Source organism: Ursus arctos, unplaced genomic scaffold, assembly GCF_023065955.2.
Source record: "Ursus arctos isolate Adak ecotype North America unplaced genomic scaffold, UrsArc2.0 scaffold_1, whole genome shotgun sequence".
NCBI lineage: Eukaryota > Metazoa > Chordata > Mammalia > Carnivora > Ursidae > Ursus > Ursus arctos.
In genome coordinates this window covers 67,057,555-67,075,938 of record NW_026622763.1, presented here as the reverse complement: position 1 = coordinate 67,075,938, position 18,384 = coordinate 67,057,555, and the positions used below count along the sequence as shown (strand labels likewise).

General features: G+C 43.7%; 1 protein-coding gene and 1 long non-coding RNA gene across 5 annotated transcripts in view; one reads left to right on the top strand and one right to left on the bottom strand.

The window, feature by feature from the left end:
• Nucleotides 1-14,848, bottom strand: part of MFSD6 (major facilitator superfamily domain containing 6) — a 73,155-nt gene extending 58,307 nt beyond the window's left edge. The window contains exon 1 of one of the 3 annotated variants that reach the window (XM_026492305.4): nt 14,714-14,848. The gene's annotated coding sequence lies outside the window, so the exon portion shown is untranslated. Of the gene's footprint in view, nt 1-1,989; nt 2,270-14,713 lie in introns of those variants that run through there. The other 2 variants (XM_048214016.2, XM_048214017.2) reach the window with 2 other exon arrangements.
• Nucleotides 14,397-18,384, top strand: part of LOC113250662 (uncharacterized) — a 54,771-nt gene continuing 50,783 nt past the window's right edge. The window contains exons 1-2 of one of the 2 annotated variants that reach the window (XR_007188440.2): nt 14,397-14,588; nt 17,834-18,019. This is a non-coding gene — a long non-coding RNA (uncharacterized LOC113250662). Of the gene's footprint in view, nt 14,589-17,830; nt 18,020-18,384 lie in introns of both variants that reach the window. The other variant, XR_008956035.1, reaches the window with a different exon arrangement.

The following is an 18,384-nucleotide window of genomic DNA, read 5'->3' as shown; positions in this document are numbered from 1 at the left end:
GCAGAAGGAAAGCAGTGGTAGCCACAGAAGGGAGACATGAGAAATTCAGGTGGTGATAGAATGTTCTAAATCTTGACCGTATCCATGTCAGTATCCTGGTGTACTGTTGTACTAAAGTTTTACAAGATGTTACCACCGGGGAGAAGTGAGCACGGCATACACGGACTATCCACGTATATAGTATGTATAACTATGTATAACTTCTTACAACTGGGTGTGAATCTACAGTTATCTCAAAACAATAAGCTTAATTTTTAAAATAGGAGTTCCCCTTGGGGAAGGTAGTGACTAGATGGGGTTCTAGGGTGTTGAGAATTTTATGATTTTTTTGTTCTGCAAACATCTCTACTAAGAGGATGAAAAGACAAATTATAATAGGAGAAAATATTTGCAAGCTGGGTCTTTATCGTATGGATGCATTCAATGTGTAAAAAGGTCACTGATGTATATTATTTTTTTCAATAAAAATGAACTTAAGAACTTGAAATATGAAGAAGAAAAAAAGAAGAGAGGTGAAAGTAGGAGAGAAAGGACAAGGAAAATATAGGATCAACCAGAAAGTCAAGTATCTAAAAAAATTGGAACTCCAAGAAGAGAAAATGAGGAAAATTAAGAAAAGGAAATTGTTTTAATCCAAAAAAAATTCTTAGAACTGAAAGCTCTGAATTATCTGACTGAAATGACCCACTGAGTGCCCAACGCAGAGAATAAAACAGACCCAAGCCAAAGCACACGATGAAGATCTCAGAGCGCTGGGACACACAGATGACCCCGCAGAGTTTCAGAGAAGAAAATGGATCACACACTGAGGATCAGGAACCAGAGATGGCTTCAGATTTCTCAACAATAACAGTGGGAGCTCTGGCCAGCCAGATTATTATTCAAGTTTACAGGTGAAATAAAGACATTTTACCTACGTAATTTCTCAAAAAACATTCCTCTTGTGTACCCTTTCTCAGATTGTGTGCCACCAAAACAAGGGAGTAAATCAAGAGAGAGTAAGACAGGGGATACAGGACATAAAAGACCTGACGTGGGAGAGAGGCAGAGACACAGCACGCTGGTGACTGGAGACCCCCGCGTGACAGCCGCACGCCAGACACACAGGGCAGCGGGTCTAGCAGGGGGTGGGTCTGAAGGCCCCCAGACAGCCTGTGACAGCAAAATGACACCGACAGAATAACAGTACATCTGAATGTCCCAAGAGGAAATTTAGATAATTGGTGAAGAGTTTAGGGATGAATTAGCGGCAAGTACAGAGAAAGTTAAGTACACAAAACATTACAAGAAAACGAAAAGTTGCACAGGAGAAGAAAAATAATCATAGTTTACTACATGTCTCAGCTGTGATTACACAGTCATACTAATGCAAACAGTGAATACTATGTCACCAAATTGCCACATCACCACATTGGGAAGATTCGAAATGAGAAGGCTGAAGAGGTATAGAGAGCTGGGGCAGGAAAGAAGAGTTAACTCTGTATCTTCCATGGTGAGAAGTCAGTAGATAATGCCTACTCTTAAAAATCAGGAGTTAAGAATACAAGGATTTTATTTAAAAATACACAGGTGAATATCAAAATGGAAGACTAAAATGCAGAGGAAGGAGTCGCCTCTGGTAGGGAAATGAGTGATGGGGTAGAAACTGGTTGTTGTTTTACTTTTAAACAAGCTTTATAAACTTGTTCATCTTCTTAAAACAACTTTGTACATGCCTATCTCTTCTTTGAAAAATAAAAATCAAAACTAAAAAAGAAATATGCAGTCATGTGAGCTTTATCTCTGTAAAAGACAATAATTAAAAGCAGCTACCAATACCCTTCTATCACAGACTAAAAATAGTTTTTAGAGTACAGAGTGAATTCTGACTATGAATTCCAATCAGGTGGGCTTTAATTATCTTCCATAAATCAACCACTGAGTCTTCAACAAGTAGGTCATAGAAGGACACCAAGTCCTTTTAAAAGGGCGTAAGTCTCTCTGACTTACCCAAGTGATGCTGGGAACTGATGCCCAAATGCTAATTCAAAGCTGCAAAATACCTTACATTCGAACGTTGATTTAAACATTGATGAGTGACTTTCTCCCAAACCATTCTTTCCTCACCATCTTATTCAATGATTTTGATTATCATAAGGTCATGCAAGGTTTCTCTTGTTCCATGAGTCCAGATGTTAAGAGGTTCCCTAAATATCAAGAAATGCAAAGTGGTTACAGGAATGTTCCTCTCCTATAACATTCAGTACCTTTGTATGAATGCCAAATCCAGTGACTTTTATAAGAATTTCAATTCTAAAAATATAAACAAAAACTTTTAGCTTCAATTCAGGCAGGACACTAATGTTTAGACTAAATATTTTCAGGTTATATTTAGATTTTTGAGGAAAAGGAACCAAAACAATCACATTTAAAACACAGTGACAAAATACAGTTTAACTACAGTCATCTGTGCAGTCACAGGATCAGGGACAAAAAGAAGCAAATGAACCAAAACAAACTCTGTATTTTAATAAAACTAAAACATGCTCCAAAGTAGGGCATGCTCTGGCTGACTTAGATTACATTTAATTTGCCGTAAGGATTGACAGAGCAAGTATAAAGAGCAGTAAAGTATTTATATGCTGGATGAAGTACTTAATCTGTTTACAAACCAAGGAGAGGTGCTGTTGATTAAGTAGTCTAACAACATGAACCCATTAAGCTAACATTTTGTTTAAACCTCTGAGTCTTTTTTTAAAAGATTTTTTTAAAAGAAACTTTTAAAAAGGAGAGAAGACATTTCAAATTATACACAGAATTAGATTTATGAACTTCTCCAGGAACTCTCCGCTGTAGGTTTGCAGTTAATCCTACTTGCATAAGAAGGGCTTTTATTTATTAGAAAAGCAGAAAACTTTTCTCACCTAGCACTCTAATGATAGTAATCAACACCATTACTGTGAAAATATAGCACAGCCTTTTAAAACCTGGAAAGACATTCTACCAGTACTTACATTGAGTCATTCAACTAGCAGGTATTTCTGAATTATTGATGACAGGTGATGAAATAATTCTTGTTAAAATTGATAGCTATCTTCATTATGCAATTAAATGGAAACTGTTCAAACATATATCGAGGTATCCACAAATAATTGAGTATGGAAATGGATTCAGCTTTTCAGGGAGAAAAAAAAAAAAAAAACGAAAACCAACCTTAAACCTGAATATATCGTTTGGAATAATAATTGCCAAAGGTCAGATTTACGAACATAACAGCAGCGACATAACGATCAGTGATGGAGAGGAAACAGTGCCTGGATAACCCAGAAAGGACAGTCCCCTCTTGGCACCATTTCCATCATAACTCAGGATTGCCCAGAGACCAGTACTGAGGCTGCAAAATGAGAAAATCCACGTGTTAAACCCTCAGAGCTAGCTCTGCACTGTTAACTGTTACCATTCTTTATGCCTTTAAGCAATGTGAGTCTCAGGGCTGGTCTCTAACTGCACAGACATAGAGACATAGAGAAACCACTCCAAACAAGACTTAGAGTCCTGGTATTCAGCCACTACATTTTTGAACATTGATTTCAATCCCCAGAATTTTCCAGAAAGAACTTGCCTCAGAGGCTGAGCACTCAATGTCACTTCCAACAGATCTTTTTCCCGTGAGGATTGCTGTAGCATCTGCTAGACCTTCAGCCAATGTCATGGAAAAGAAACATAAGGTTGGTTTTATAACAGTTACACAAGCTACAAGGGCATTAAGGTCTAGAGAGGTGAATGACTATTTTGGAATCTTCCTCTTCCTTTTGGAGCATTTTGACATGGTTCCTCTTATGGCTAAATCAAATTGTAAAAGAATCAGAACTGCTTCTAGTCCTGTCAGCCCAGCTCGATCCTCCAACGTCCAGCTTGAGCCCTCCAGACACTCACTGCTTCCCACAGCTGCTACCAACATCATTCCACTTAGACAGAAACTCCTCCCACAACCTGCCATCCCTTTTATTCTTGGTGGACCTTTCCAGGCTCATAGCAAAACCTGTCTGCTGGGTGACAAACAAACTGACTCACATGGCGGCTAATACGCACCTTGTGGTTGGCCATCTTGATGACATATTTGTACTTTAATAAGGGCTCAGTGGGCTATGTTATTATCACAGTTACTACCAACGACAACACAACAACACTTAAGTAATATCTGCTACGGGTTTAAATGTATTAACTCATTTAATCATCACAACAGTTCTCTGGGGTAAGATTACTTTCCCAACTTTACAATGAGGAAAATGAACCACAGAGAAGGTAAATGATTAGCCCAAGGTCAGTGGGGAGCAAGAAGCCCAGCTGGCTTTCAAATCCAGGCAGTCTGTGCAGCGGCTATGTCTCAACGCACTGCGTAGCTCCTAGGCAGCGATGTCTAAAATGTGGTCTTGAGCCTCAAAGGCTTGCTTTATGGTTCACAAGATGGACCCAAAACACAATGAAGATTTAAATGACAAGTGGCAAGGATAACAGAAGCTACATAGCCCTGCATAATTAACAGGAAATGTTACAGACAATAGGGTGCTTCTGGAGCTCAGAGCAGAGAGCCCAAACTTCAGATAGAGGTTGTCAAGAGAATGAGGGACTTAACTTGAACCCCAAAAGATGTGTACGATTTGCCTTGGGCAAAGATGAGTGGGAAAACTATTCCAGGATAGGGGAAAAGAAGAGATAACAGGAGATCCTTATAATGTTAATACTGGGGGCTGAGGGGCATCAGCAACAGATCACAGAGGGCCCTACAACTCAAACTGAGGGGTGACAGGAGAGGACACAGAATACCACATTAGAGACTTCTGTTGAAAGTTAAAGATGTTCATTAATCCAACAAATATAAATTTAGCACCATCCATTGGATGGACTGCGTGTTTGGCGATCGGTAATTCCAGTGGGGAAGACCCAGTCGTTGCTGTCAAGGCCAGTGGTAAGAGAGAGGGGTAAACCCAGCCACGAGACACTGTGCTGACGGCGGAGTTGACACAGGAGTCTCTGCGGTGGGGCCTTGAAGAAGTCTTCGAGGACGAGAGAGAAACGCACAAGAGGAGGAGCAGGGGAGGGCCTGACCCAGAAGGGCCTTCTACCCGCTGTGAAGGGCTTGCTGAGTCGGGGATGAGAGACTGGCAGACATTAGAATCCTAGCTTTGTCACTGACTAGTTCTGTAGCCTTGAGGAAGCCACTTCTCCCAGTCTCCTCATCTACAAAGTGGGGACCATCATAAGACTTTTCCGTCAGGGTAGCTGCGGCGGGGGACGGTGGGGGATGGGAAAGTATGATGCGTGTTGACCTCTTGGCACAGCAGCTGACATATAGTAAGAACTTGTTGGTATTATTCATTTTGAGCACAATAGAGAGCCACTGAAGAGAATTAAACAGGAGAATACAATGGCCACATCTGTATTTTACGAAGATCATTAAAGTTTCAGTGTGGAAAACAGAATGGCAATATTTTGCTACTGCAACTCCCAAGAATTTCCTAACACTTGATGTTTTATTTTAGTGCACTGGTCTTAACACTGATTATAAATATTAATATCCTTGATAGAATTACTTTTTTTTTTTTAAGATTTTATTACTTATTTGAGAGAAAGAGAAAGAGAGACAGAGAGATTGAGAGCAGGAACAGGGAGAGGGGCAGAGGGAGAGGCAGACTCCCCAGTGAGCAGGGAGTCTGAGAGGAGGGACTCAGATCCCAGGACCCTGAGATCACGACCTGAGCCAAAGGCAGATGCTTAACTGACTGAGCCCAGGACCCAGGTGACCCTAGAATTGGACAGTACTCTATGAATTGCAGCTAATGCAATCTTTTATAACATCTGGAAATAGAATAAACACCATATTTTCCTGAGTCCTTCGATTACTCTCATACCTGAGTGTGGTAAGACTTGTGGATAATTTTATTACTTTTTTTATAGGTACTTCCTGTCTTCCCAATTAGATTATAAACTCCTTGAATGAGGAATCCAGTACTTAGCATATTGCCCTTTACTCTTGTAAGCTCACAATAAAGATTATTTTTGACAAGCACCTGATGGATATATATACCAATATTCTACTAAAGTTTAATGTGACAGAGGTTAATTTTAGGACGTGCAGAGAGAAGGTCCAGTTGCTCTCCTGGCTTTGACCAATCAGTGGCTCTTTGAGCCTCCCTTTATTCACTGTGAAATGGGGATCGAAACACAAACCTAACTCAACTAACTCACAGAAGGATTCTAAGGCTTAAATGAAATAATGTATGAAAAAGCATTTTTCTTTTTTTTCTTAAAGATTTATTCATTTATTTTAGAGAGAGCAAGAGTGAATTTATGTTCATATCCATTTCCACATCCCCAGCCTAATTTTTTTTGGGGGGGGGGGCAGGGGCATGGGGTAGGAGGAGGAAGCACACCAGCTCACCAGAGAACACATGGTTCATTAGGGGCTGGAATGATAATCAGCTATCTCCAGGCCAGAAATGCCTATTCATTTAGAATCGAGCCACCTGTAGGAACATTTTAGTTCTATCTGTGACATAAGAAATGTGAAAGACTGGAGCTGAAATCCTACCATATTTCCCTTCATACTGCTAAGAGAGTGAAAGGAAAAAGTTATTCTCATCTCTCAAGGGTGTGGTTGTGGGGGAGGAGATAGGCTTTAATCCTAGATGTGGCTTTAGCAATAAGCCAAGTGGATTTTCACTTTCACTTTGTGGAAGATACAAATAAATATAATTCAAAAATTGGCAATTTAGATCCTTAGACCTTATCAATCATCATGGAAGCAAATTCCTACTTATTTGTTTTAGGTTTCTGATTAAGTGCTGTGCCAATAGCTTACAGCATGAATGTGAAGCGGGCCCCAGAGCCTCGTTTCCTTCTACGCCTTTATTTAACTTCCTGCCTTACGACAAGCCCAGTGTGAGGAATATGTAACAGTTCAAACTACAGCATGAACAGAATGTTGGGTGTTTTTAAAGATACTTGGATCCTGTGAGCCTCCGCAACAACAACAAACCCCAGTGGCCGTTGGAAATGGGGTGAGAGATGCTGAACACGCCGCCGCTCACACTCATTGCCAGGAAGGAGAGAAAGGGCTCGAAGGGGGCCGGCCGGGCCACAGGACCTTTGCACACGCACACCCGAAGCGCAGTCAGCTATCCATCAACAGCCAGCAATAGCCGCAGCGCGCAAGGAAACTGTCGGCTGCGGATAACCGAGCTGCTGAACGGACTGGGTTTCCCAGAGTCACTGTACTTCAAGTGCCGAAGCTTAGAAACCGGTTCGCTCTGAACCACGATCAGGAGCAGCGGAGCCCAGATGCCTGAAGCAGAGTGCTGGAGGAACCTAGGCGCCGCAGAGTGCCTGACTCTCATTTATTTATTTTTAAAAAGATTTTATTTTTCAGTGATCTCTGCACCCAATGTAGGGCTTGAACTCACAACCCTGACATCAAGAGTCGCACACTCCACCGACCGGGCCAGCCAGGCGCCCCCAGAGGGCGTAACTTTTAAAGTAGAGGAAATACTGTTTTTCGATCTGGAATGCCAGCAACACGTGCCCCCAGACAGGCCCATCCAGAGCATCCCTACTCACTCCCCTGTAGGCACAGCAGTGGGCATGGAATCCCGGCCACCTGCGTCCTCCTGGGCAACAGTTCCAACCTGTGGGAGCCACGAGTCTTTGCCAGAAGTCTCTGAAAGCACTAAACACGTGTGTCGCACATAAGCGTTCTACTCATTTTCAAATGTTAACATAATTCTTCTTAGCTTTCTAGCCTGCCTTTTCTGAGACAGGGTACCCTACAAGCACAACTATTTCCATGTGAACGCCTGGAAAATCTATTCACACTGAAATGGTGTCTTCAGACCCCTTCCAGGTAAGAGAAGAGGTACAGGGTCAGAGGAGAAAGAGGGCAGGGTGGAACCGGTCAGCGCCAGCCCAGGCCACAGGGAACCTGGCTACCGCAAGTCAACGCTGACCCTTCGGAAACCCTATTATCAAATGCTTTTCTATTTTAATGAATATAAACGCAATCTTTGTTTCTTTGCCAAGAAGCCAACATGGAAAATCTCACACTTATCTTTTCAAAGCATGAAACGAAGGGTTTTTAAAAGGTTGATACTGAAAGAAGTGATTTGCTTAAGGTTTTAGAGAAAGATTTTCCTCGGTAAATTTTGCTTGCTATACTTGAGAAGCAATTTATAGAGAAGATACATTCGTTTAAAAAAAAGACAAATTACAATTCTATTAAAATGCTTTTTGGTTTATTTTTAAACCTTGTTATGTGAATCTGTTTTATACATAGAGACACATTTTTTTTTCATATCTTTTCAGAAAAGGGCTGACTCAGGTACATATATTAGTATAGGACAATGGGTTCGAGATCTAAAAATACTAGGAACACAGGAAAAGCAGACTGTGGAAAAATAAGAATTATAAGGAGAAATAAAAACACAATGCCAGGTGTTACGTTAGAGCTCTAACATTACGTTAGAGCACTCAGGGGCATACGGGGATACATATGTAAAATAATGTTATATTTATAATGGGTATTTGATGAAAGCTTATTCAGTAAAAGACTGGTGTTTTTACCTGGCCGGCCTGACACTGTTAAGACACTGAGGAAGTTAAGAGGGTTAAAGAAAGTACACTCTACCCATGAGACAAGACATTTTAAACAGAAAATTACAGGTGCTCAGACACACTTTTATGAATTTATAATTTAGATCAAACTCTAGACCTCAAGATTTAAAGTACATTTTTCTACAGACATGCAGCTACCATCTCTGATTTTTATTTATATCTCCTAAATGCTATCATCTAAAACAATAACTTATATCCTAAGCACATTCCTGTATATGTAATCTATAATTGTTTCTTATACTGTTAGAACTCTGATAGAGTTAACATGAGCTATCAATTTCTTTCAGAAAAAGACTGATCACTTAGCCCATTAAAGTAAAAATACACACATGCCTTACCAATACTTTTGAAAATGAAAATATTCAGTGCTGGTAAGGATAAGACTGATAGGGACTCTCATTAACTGAGAAAATTATAACCTTTCTAGAATGCAACAATTTAAATGTAAAGATGTTCATTTCAGTACTTTTCATAATAATCACAACTGGAAACATAGGAAGCAATCAGTAATAGGAGCAATTAAATAAATCATGGTATATCCAATGAGAGCAAAATAGAACCTAATAGAAAGGAATTAATAGAATATGGAGAAATGCTCATCATCTATGTATGCATCACATTAAGTGAAAAAAAGCAGGACACAAACCCCTATGTATTGCAAAAGTTTATACTTATAAGTCTATGTACTTCATATGAAATATGTTTTAGAAAAAAACTTGAAAATAATAACAAGATGTTAGTAGGGATATCTCTGAGAAATTAGGAGTTACTTTAATTTTTTTTCTTATACTTTGCTGGATTTTCCTTCAATGAGCATTTATCACTTTCAAAATACAAAAGAGGCATTATTTTAAAAACAAGGAATTTGACGGGGTGCCTGGTGGCTCAGTTGGTTAAGCGTCTGCCTTTGGCTCAGGTCATGATCCCAGGGTCCTGGGACCCAGCCTCTGGGTTGGGTTGGGCTCCCTGCTCAGTGGGGAGCCTGCTTCTCCCTCTCCCTCTGCTGCACCCTCTGCGCGTGCTCTCTCTCTCAAATAAATAAATAAATAAAATCCTTTTAAAAAATTAAAAAACAAGGCATTTGAGTTGGAATCAGGACACCGTTGATCCTGAAGTTTCTGAAAAGTCACAGCGAGTTGCTAAATTGAAGTCTGCTTCCCCTTAGGCTGATTCTGCTTACTTGTAGAGACAACTGAAAAGGCCTGTAACAAGGGCTTTGAGATACCCTTAAAAGATTTTGTATCTTCATGACAGCGAGAATGTGGAAAAAGGGGAACACCTGTGCGCTACTGATGGAATGTAAACTGGTGCAGACACTATGAAAAACACTATGGAGATTCCTCAAAAAAATGGAAAATGGAATTACCACAGGATCCAGTAATTCCATTGCTGGGTGTTTTACCCAAAGAAAATGAAAACACAAATTCAAAAATGCTGTGTTTACTACAGCATTACCACAGCCAAGTTGTAGAAACAACCCACGTGTCCATCGACGGATGAATGGATAAAGAAGAGGTGGTATCTGTACATACGATGGAATATTACTGAGCCGCAAAAAAGAATGAAATCTTGCCAGTCGCAACAACGTGGATGGACCTAGAGGGTATTATGCTAAGTGAAATAAGTCAGACAAGAAGACAAATACCATATGATTTCACTTACATGTGGAATCTAAAAAACAAAACGAATGAGCAAACAAAAAAATAGAATCAGACTCATAAAGACAGAGAACTGGTGGTTGCCACAGGGGAGGATGTTGGGGGGATGGACAAAATAGGCAAAGGGGATTAAGAGGTACAAATTTCCAGTGAAGTCATGGGGATGAAAAGTACAGCATAGGGAATACAGTCAATAATATTGCAACAACTTTGTAAGGTGACACATGGTAACTAATACTTATTGAAGTAACGATTGTGTAATGGAGAGAATCACTATGTTATATACCTGAAACTAATGTAACATTTTATGTTAAGTATACTTCAATAAAAAATCATTTTAAAAAAGATGTTACACCTTCAAAATATAGGAAAGCTGACTATAAAAGTAAGTAAAATTAAAATGTGTCATTTTTACCCTGTGAAAGTATAACAATAAAATCTTTTATTCATACTCCCTCATAAAGGTGAATTTGGGTTTCATTTGCTCATTAAACACAGTTCCGCAGAAATTACTTTGGAACAGAATTAAGAAGGCACTCCATATTAGCCACAGAAGCTTGACCATGCTGGAGCTCAGTGTATTTCTTTAAATCATAGATGGTGTGCATGTCGCTTTGTATGGTTCTGCTTCACGTTTACTGTAGGGGCTTCACACTTCGCTCTGGTAAGAGAGGCCTTGTTTACCTGGGGCCCAAGCATGTTCTTTCTTAATCTTGTCCCTAAAAGTACCCAGCGCAGTTAGGAGACAAGAATTTGCCACATGGCTCCCAGGGACCTGCTCCTCCGCTGTTCCAGGTTCTAGAGTTTCTGGCCACATCTCCACTCGGCACTCCACGGGCCACAGGGCCCACGCTGAGGCAGCTCGTGGAAGGCAGAGGGCACCTGTCTGTGCAGTGGAGGTCTCTCTACTTAGCCACACGGGCAGCTCACTACCGCCCCAGGCTCCTTACTCACTTTCCCTTGGCACAGTGAACCCACAAATCAGGCTTGTTGAGACAACATCAGTTCCTCTTTCTAGTTCTTCTTTTATCCTCCACAAAGCCACACCACAGCTCCCTCTGGCCACTGCTGACTCAGGAGGACCAGACTCCCACTCTCCCCCAGTTCCACTCTTGGTCTCAGATCAAAACATTTCCTCAGAGTTATTCAAAGTTGGACTTTCTTGCTTTCTGTTTGCAAAATGTTCCCTGGATTTGTCTTCCCTTCTCAAAGACATGCCAGAACAGATGTCAGAAAAGGTGTCTCGGCCCTCCTTTACTCAATCCTCTTTCCTACTTCTGGAGTATGGGTTTTTCTCAGAGCCTACATTTCATTCCATCTGCCCCCCCACCCCAGCCTAAAATGCAGCAGGACCGCCCGGTCATGAGGTGATACAGGGTTCTCACGTTCACAGGTCAAGCTCACACGTCCCGTCAAGGCGATCCGCAGAGCCTCTACTCGGCCGCATTTACCATTTACGTTACACTGGACCCAGGCTTGTGGAGGCTGCTTCTAATACAACGCTCTGGGTGGTCCTTGTCAGTGCCGAGGTGGGGGTGTGGGCATGCTTGGGAGCTGCTTAGACCCACCGACTAGCAAGACAAGTTGCATTATCTATGGCAACGTATTGACATACAGGCTCAAGGTTTAGGGGCTTCACATTTAGATTATTTTGTTTTGGTTTGGTTTTTTTTCTTTGGGCTCTGCACCAATAATTCATGGTTTTAACAAATGACTCTGAGAGTTTCCAAAAGCTTCCTGGCCAGCTAAATTAAGACAGTGCCATTTTACAAAATAGTAAATAAGTGTCTTCTAAACATGGAGAAGGAAGCCAGCTAGGAAGCAAATGTTACTGAAAGCAACAACAGGGCTAAGTACTACATAATGTGTCATTTGGGATTTAGGGCAACCAATCAGGCTCCCACGGACCCTTGAAAGACAAGTCCAAATGTAACTTCATAAAGAAAAAAGTAAAAGCACCCTCTTATCACCCCACCCCATCCTACTTCCTTCACATAGCCAATGTCGATGGTTTGGGGACAACGAGGCATACGTGTGCCTGCGTGCACGTTTAAGTATATGCATCTATATCTCTTTTTTCAGTTTCCTGTTTTCACTTACTATATCTTGATTTTTCCCAAGACAATGTACCAAAGTGGCTAACAGACATATTTACATTTATTGCATATCTCCCTTTCCCTACAATGTGATTGCTAAATCAAGATTTCCTGAATATCGAAAAAAGGAAAGCCAAGAATACCTGTAGGCCTAATACTAAATATATCTTTGGTTATTTTCATTTTTCTTACACTTGCCTTCAACCTAAAAATGGTGAGAACAAATGGGTAAATATATATGCATTAATATGCATGCACTATAAATACACAGATTATCTTACATAGATAAATGTTAACATATGTAATATATGTACACTGAAATGCTGTTAATTTTCAAAGTCAAAAAACGAAGGAGGGCACCTGTGTAGGCCCAATGGGTCCTGAATAAGGAAAGACACCATGTGGAAATTTCCCAGGCTTTGGAGCCAGAGGCATGGGGTCAAATCCAACTCCCCTTCTCACTGATTATGTGGTTTGTGTAAATTCTGTAAGTCTTCTCAGCTTCCTTTTCATCATCCACAATGCTGGGGGAAAGACTTCTCTCACAGAGACTTAAAACTAGCGTAAGACGGTGTTTTGAACATAGTAGGTGCTCATAAAGTGACTGTCACCAATCCAGGTAGACTTGGTGATCCAGTACTTCATACCACCAAACATGCAACCCTTGCTGTTTATCTCTGTGTTTCAGCGTGCCTCAGCTGTACAGAAACAGAAGGGACCTTAGAAATAAATTATTGTAAACATGCTTAGTAGCTTTAATGCATTATTGGAATGTGATCCTCTCTCCTACTCACCCAGTGTCTTTGCTGGGCTCAGTAGCAATATCCCAGCCTCCTCCCAAGCAATCCTAAATTTTACTTCCAACTTGGGATAAACACAAGCCATCTGGCTCTCTAAATAACTGAAAATATCTTGCTTGTCTGCTAATGGTCAGCTGCTTAAACTGTCAGAAGCCAGTCTTACCAATGACTAGGGTTCCTAGCCTCGCCGGGTACTTAGCAAGGCCAGGAGGGATGCAGACACCTTTAGCTGGCTAGTTTCCATGTCCCTGGGAAGGGATGCTCCGCACACACCAGCAATCGACTAAATACACATCTGTTGTTGGTAGTGATGTTTGTCCACCCACCCCTCATAGTCCTCTATATTGAAGAGGTTAGATTTCCACAAAATCCTGGACTTCTAGAACAATTAAGGGGAAACTTGGCCACCATACTATCCAACCATCTCCTTTTACATGTGGGAACACCTAGGCTCAGGAAGATGTGATGTGCCCAAGGACACGTAACTATTTAGATACCAATTGTTATTAGAACCTCAACTCTTTAATTTAAGGTTCTTTTCTACAACTATTAGGCAAGGTTTTATCCTTTCCAGGAGCTCTGTAAGGTGTTTGTTACGTATTTTTGGATGAAAAGGAAATGCTTGTGGTTGTGAATGTGTGCGGGAGAGGTAAAATGCCCCGTGTGCCTGTCTTAAGGGTAATTAATCCACCTGTCTGCGTGTGGAAGAGAGAAATGAAGGGAGAAGTCGCATTTGAAAATTTCCCCCTTCCTACTTAAAATTACAGGGGATTGGGGGATAAATAGGACCCAGAAAGGCTAGTAATCCCCATTCGTATCTCAAAAGAGCTCCAGGGACATGTTAGACCATGTTAGGCTTTAGTTAAGTAAAGAAGCACGAGGTGGCAGCAGGCATGGGGGTAAAGGTAATTTTTCGTATTTATTCACCTGGGGAATCAGACGCTGTCAATTTCCTTCTCTTGGCACACAAGTGCTACGCTCTTGTCACTGGGGCCGTCCGGAGGTTCTCGCTTCCCCCTTTCCCCTGAGGATGTTTACTGCAAGGGCGCCCGGCGAGCTGGGCGGAGAAGGGCCTGGACGTAGGGGCCCAGCCCTCTCCCAGCATCCCCCACCCCCTGCAGCTGCCAGCGCCCGGCGAGGGCTCCCTCGGGCAGCGCCTTTGTTTTCCCTACTCCAGTTACGTTTGCGGAAGTGCTGCCTGCGCCCGGCGCGCCGGGGGTGCCGGCTGCAGCCTCCCCAGCGCCCCATAAAGATGACAACCGACACAGAAGCCGAGGGGAGGGAGGGAGGAAGGGAGGCAGCCGCGGGCGAGCCGGGCTGGGAGCAGAGACACCCACACCTGCCGGCCCGGGGAGCCGCGCCTCTGAGACCCCCTCCCCCGACAGCAGGTGTGCGCGCCGGAGAGGAGCTCCCAGCCCCCCGGGCCTGCCGCCCCCGCAGGGGAAGCTAGGGCGGGGCTGCCGCGCCGCCCCCAGCCGAGCGCCCCCTCCCCGCGCGCCCGGCCGGGACTCACCTGCTGCAGGCGGCGCTGCGCTCAGCTGCGTGGGGCGCGGGGAGCCTTCTCCCCCCGGCGCGGGGCGGCGGCTCGGGGCGCCGGGGCGGCGGCTGTCGGGGCGGCGCGCACCATCTCGGGCGGGTCGCTGGCTCCTCGGGGGTGGCGGCGGGCGGGGCGAGGCCGAGGGATGCGTGCCGACCGGGGCGACCCGCCGCGGCGAACCCAGCGCACCCGTCGGCGCGACCTTCTCTCTTTCCCCGCGGCCCCGTGCCTCCGCAGCTCGCTACCGGCTGGACCCGTTTCAGGGCTGAGCGCCGAGGACCCGCCGCCAGGTGCAGCGCTCCGCCTCCTGCGGCGGCGGCGGTTGCGTCGGCGGCCGCTCCTCCCGGCCTCCCGCCCGCCCCGGCGGCCCCGGGGGACCCCCGGAACCGGTTCTGCGGGGCAGCGCGCCGACGCGGGGAGAGCGGACGGCGGTTCTTTGCCCGCGCCCGAGCCGACCCACCCCACCCCGGGTCCCTCCCCGGGCTAGTGATGCAGGCCTAGCTCCCGGGGAGGCTGCGAGGCGTAGATGGCCGCCTGCTTGGGAATCATCATCACCGTCATTTATTGAGCGCTTATTAAGTGCAAACACAATGCTGACGTTCTTAACGAGTTATCTCAGCGCCTATAGCCCTGACCTTGGCAGACTGTCCTCAGTTGACCGGGGAGAGGGGAAGGGGCCAGTGGTCTGGAGGCCAACAGTGGGGGTTTCAGGACTCCCCGGGGAAGGATGCAACGAAGCTAATCAGCCTTTCAAACTGGGAAGGTGCTACTGAGTGGCGCGTCGCTGAAGAGGTAACCGTGTGAGTTGCGCTAAGAACGTGATGAAAGTTGTATTTCTGGTTAGACGCGATGAGAAGGTGGGGAGAGTGGAGTTGGCTGTAAAAGGAAGCATTCCCTCAGTAAGTGTGCGCCTGTGGTGGGCTTTGGGGGTGCCGGATACCGTTCTCAGGGGGCTTATGGTTCTGTTCAGGCAATACCAACAACAATAATAATGACAACTAGCATTTAGGAACATTTCTTATATATGAAACACTGTTTAAGGGCTATTTCACGTTACCATAATCCTAAAAGTACAGGTAATACCATTCCCACTTTACAACTGATAAAACCGAGGCTGCAACTTTAGGTGACCTCTCCAAAATTACTAAATAATAAAAGGAAGTCTTCTTTTGTCTCCAGGATTTAAGCTCTCAACCACGAAATTATATTGATGAGAATTTTATAGGCCCTGCAGGCTTTAGGATTTGAGGTCCTTCTTTAGGAAAAATAAAACAGAATTACAAGTACAAAATCACTATCACCCTTGCTGGAGCACAGGAAGGGTCCCAGAAGCTTAAACTACATCAGCCTCATGCTAAATCCAGTTGCAATACTTTTGCAGAAAAGCAAAAACAAAGGCAGTGAATGCTAAAATTTCAAATGAAAGAGATTAAGGTGGATTGTTAGAGAATTGAGAGATTTGGGTCTAGTGCGGTTTCCTACTGCATTATTGGAACTGAAAGCTCACAAAGTACCCAGCTGGTAGCTATCGTAGTAGAATTACCATTCTTTTCCATCCAGCTATTAAAGAAGCAACCTTTGAATTAAAAAAAAAAAAAGGGAAGAAAGTGAACAGATTCTAGGTCTAACATGGCTCAAGTTCTCCCCTGCCTATAGAAGGAGGGAAAGGAGTGCAGGAAGAAATTGGAGAAAAAAAGGGTAACTCTTAAACTATAGATGCCCAAAGGCGGCTCCATGTTGAATAATGAAGCCAAGTCATCCTAGAGATTTAAGCTGGTGTTTCTGTTTCAGACAGGACAGTGTAGCCTCAAGGGTCAGCATAGCAGAAAATGTTGTTTTCGTTGGCCTCGTTAGGGTGGGAATTTTTTCCTGGCAGCTCCTTCCCTTTTCAGTATAACTAAGGAAAAGATACACACATGCCCAAAGAAAAGTGACCTGCCACTCCTGCATCTTCCTACCCCCGTGAGGTAATTTGTGGGTGTGGTGGTTAGCTTCCCAACTTACTGCCAGGCGGGCTATCCCAGAGGTCACCCCACGGAAAGGCGCAAAACCAAAATTAAGATGTTGAGATCACATGCTTTTTGAGTCAATGTACAATACAGGGTAAGAAGCCAGGGGAAGAAGAGAGGATGGATGAACACACTTGGGATTGGGGACACGTGGGTGGTTTATGTTATGAAATACGAATAGAACCTGGGCCTTTCTCTCCCTCTCCCTTTCTCCTTGATTCAGCCTTCCTTGTGTTGCTAGTATGGGGACAAGGACCAGAACCAAGGTGGAATCAGGGGACTTGACAGACAATGCCCAGGGCGGGAGGCAGCAGATGCTTTCTCTGCTGAGACGCAGGAACCAGGATGTCTAGTTCTGGCTCTGGCTCTGGCTCACCAGTTAGCCTCCTGAGTAGCTGTGGATTTGATCTGCATTTCTCAGGCAAAGCACAAATGGAAGCCGTGTAGATGTCACTAGTGAGTAGCCGGTTTAACCTTTTAGCCATTTTATTATTCCTAATACTGAGTCTCATGTGCTTCATGAATATTTACACGTCAAGCGTATTTGGTGCACACTCAGACCTTTGAGCTCTTCCTCCGTGGTCCGCTCACATACACACTATTTTGGCTCACAAGCCACTCGCTTCTACTTTAATTTGATATTTCCTCCCTATAATGTTTGTTTCTCTTATTTCCTTTGGCAGACTTTATTGTTCTAAGGCAACAACAAACACATTACAATATGTAATAATGGTAATAGCAGCAAGAGCTAGCACTTAATAGGACTTACTCTGGGCAGGGTACTTTCCGTATATTTATTTATTCATTTAATTCTCCCAACAATCAGATGTAAGTAGGAGCTGTTCCTATCCCATTTTACAAGTGGGAAACCTGGTGCACGTCAAAGTTAAGTAACTTAACCAGGGTCGCACCACTAAGTGATAGAATCCACATTCAAGTCAAAGTAGTCTGGCATCAGTCTGGCTCTTAACCGGTCCTTCTTCCTCGCTCATAGAAACACCAGCATCTATATTCCCATACGGAGGGTTGGGGATTTTACTTGTATGCAAATGGCGTCATTTACTTTTCTCTGTCCCCCCATTAGCAGCATTGGACGCAACAACAGCTCCCCCTTAGTGTGGTGTTGCTCTCCTGAGTTCCATTACCGGAGGTGACCCGAGGTCTGGAAGCAGATGATCCCCCTTACCAGCCTGTGGTATGGCACAGTGCCTACGTTGTTCACCTCACGTCGTCTCATCACATTTCATCATCTCCCATCAGCACAAGAAGAAGGGTGAGTACCATACAATCAGGTATTTTGAAAGAGAGACCACGTTCACATAATTTTTATTACAGTGTATTGTTATAATTATTATATTTTAGTCCCAGTTAACGTTGTTGATCTCTTAGCTGTGCCTAATTTGTGAATGAAACTTTACCATAAATTTGTATGTATAGGGTTTGGTACTACCTGCAGTTTCAAGGTTCCACTCAGGGTCTCAAAATGTCTCCCCCAGGGACAAGGGAGGACTGCTGTATTGACTGTCCCTTCCTTGAAACTCTCCCTTCCTCTGATTTCTGTGACCCACAACACAAGCCCTGAGTTTTTCTTTTCCTCTTTGGCCTTTGCATACTCCACTTGGCTTTTGTTCTTGGCCT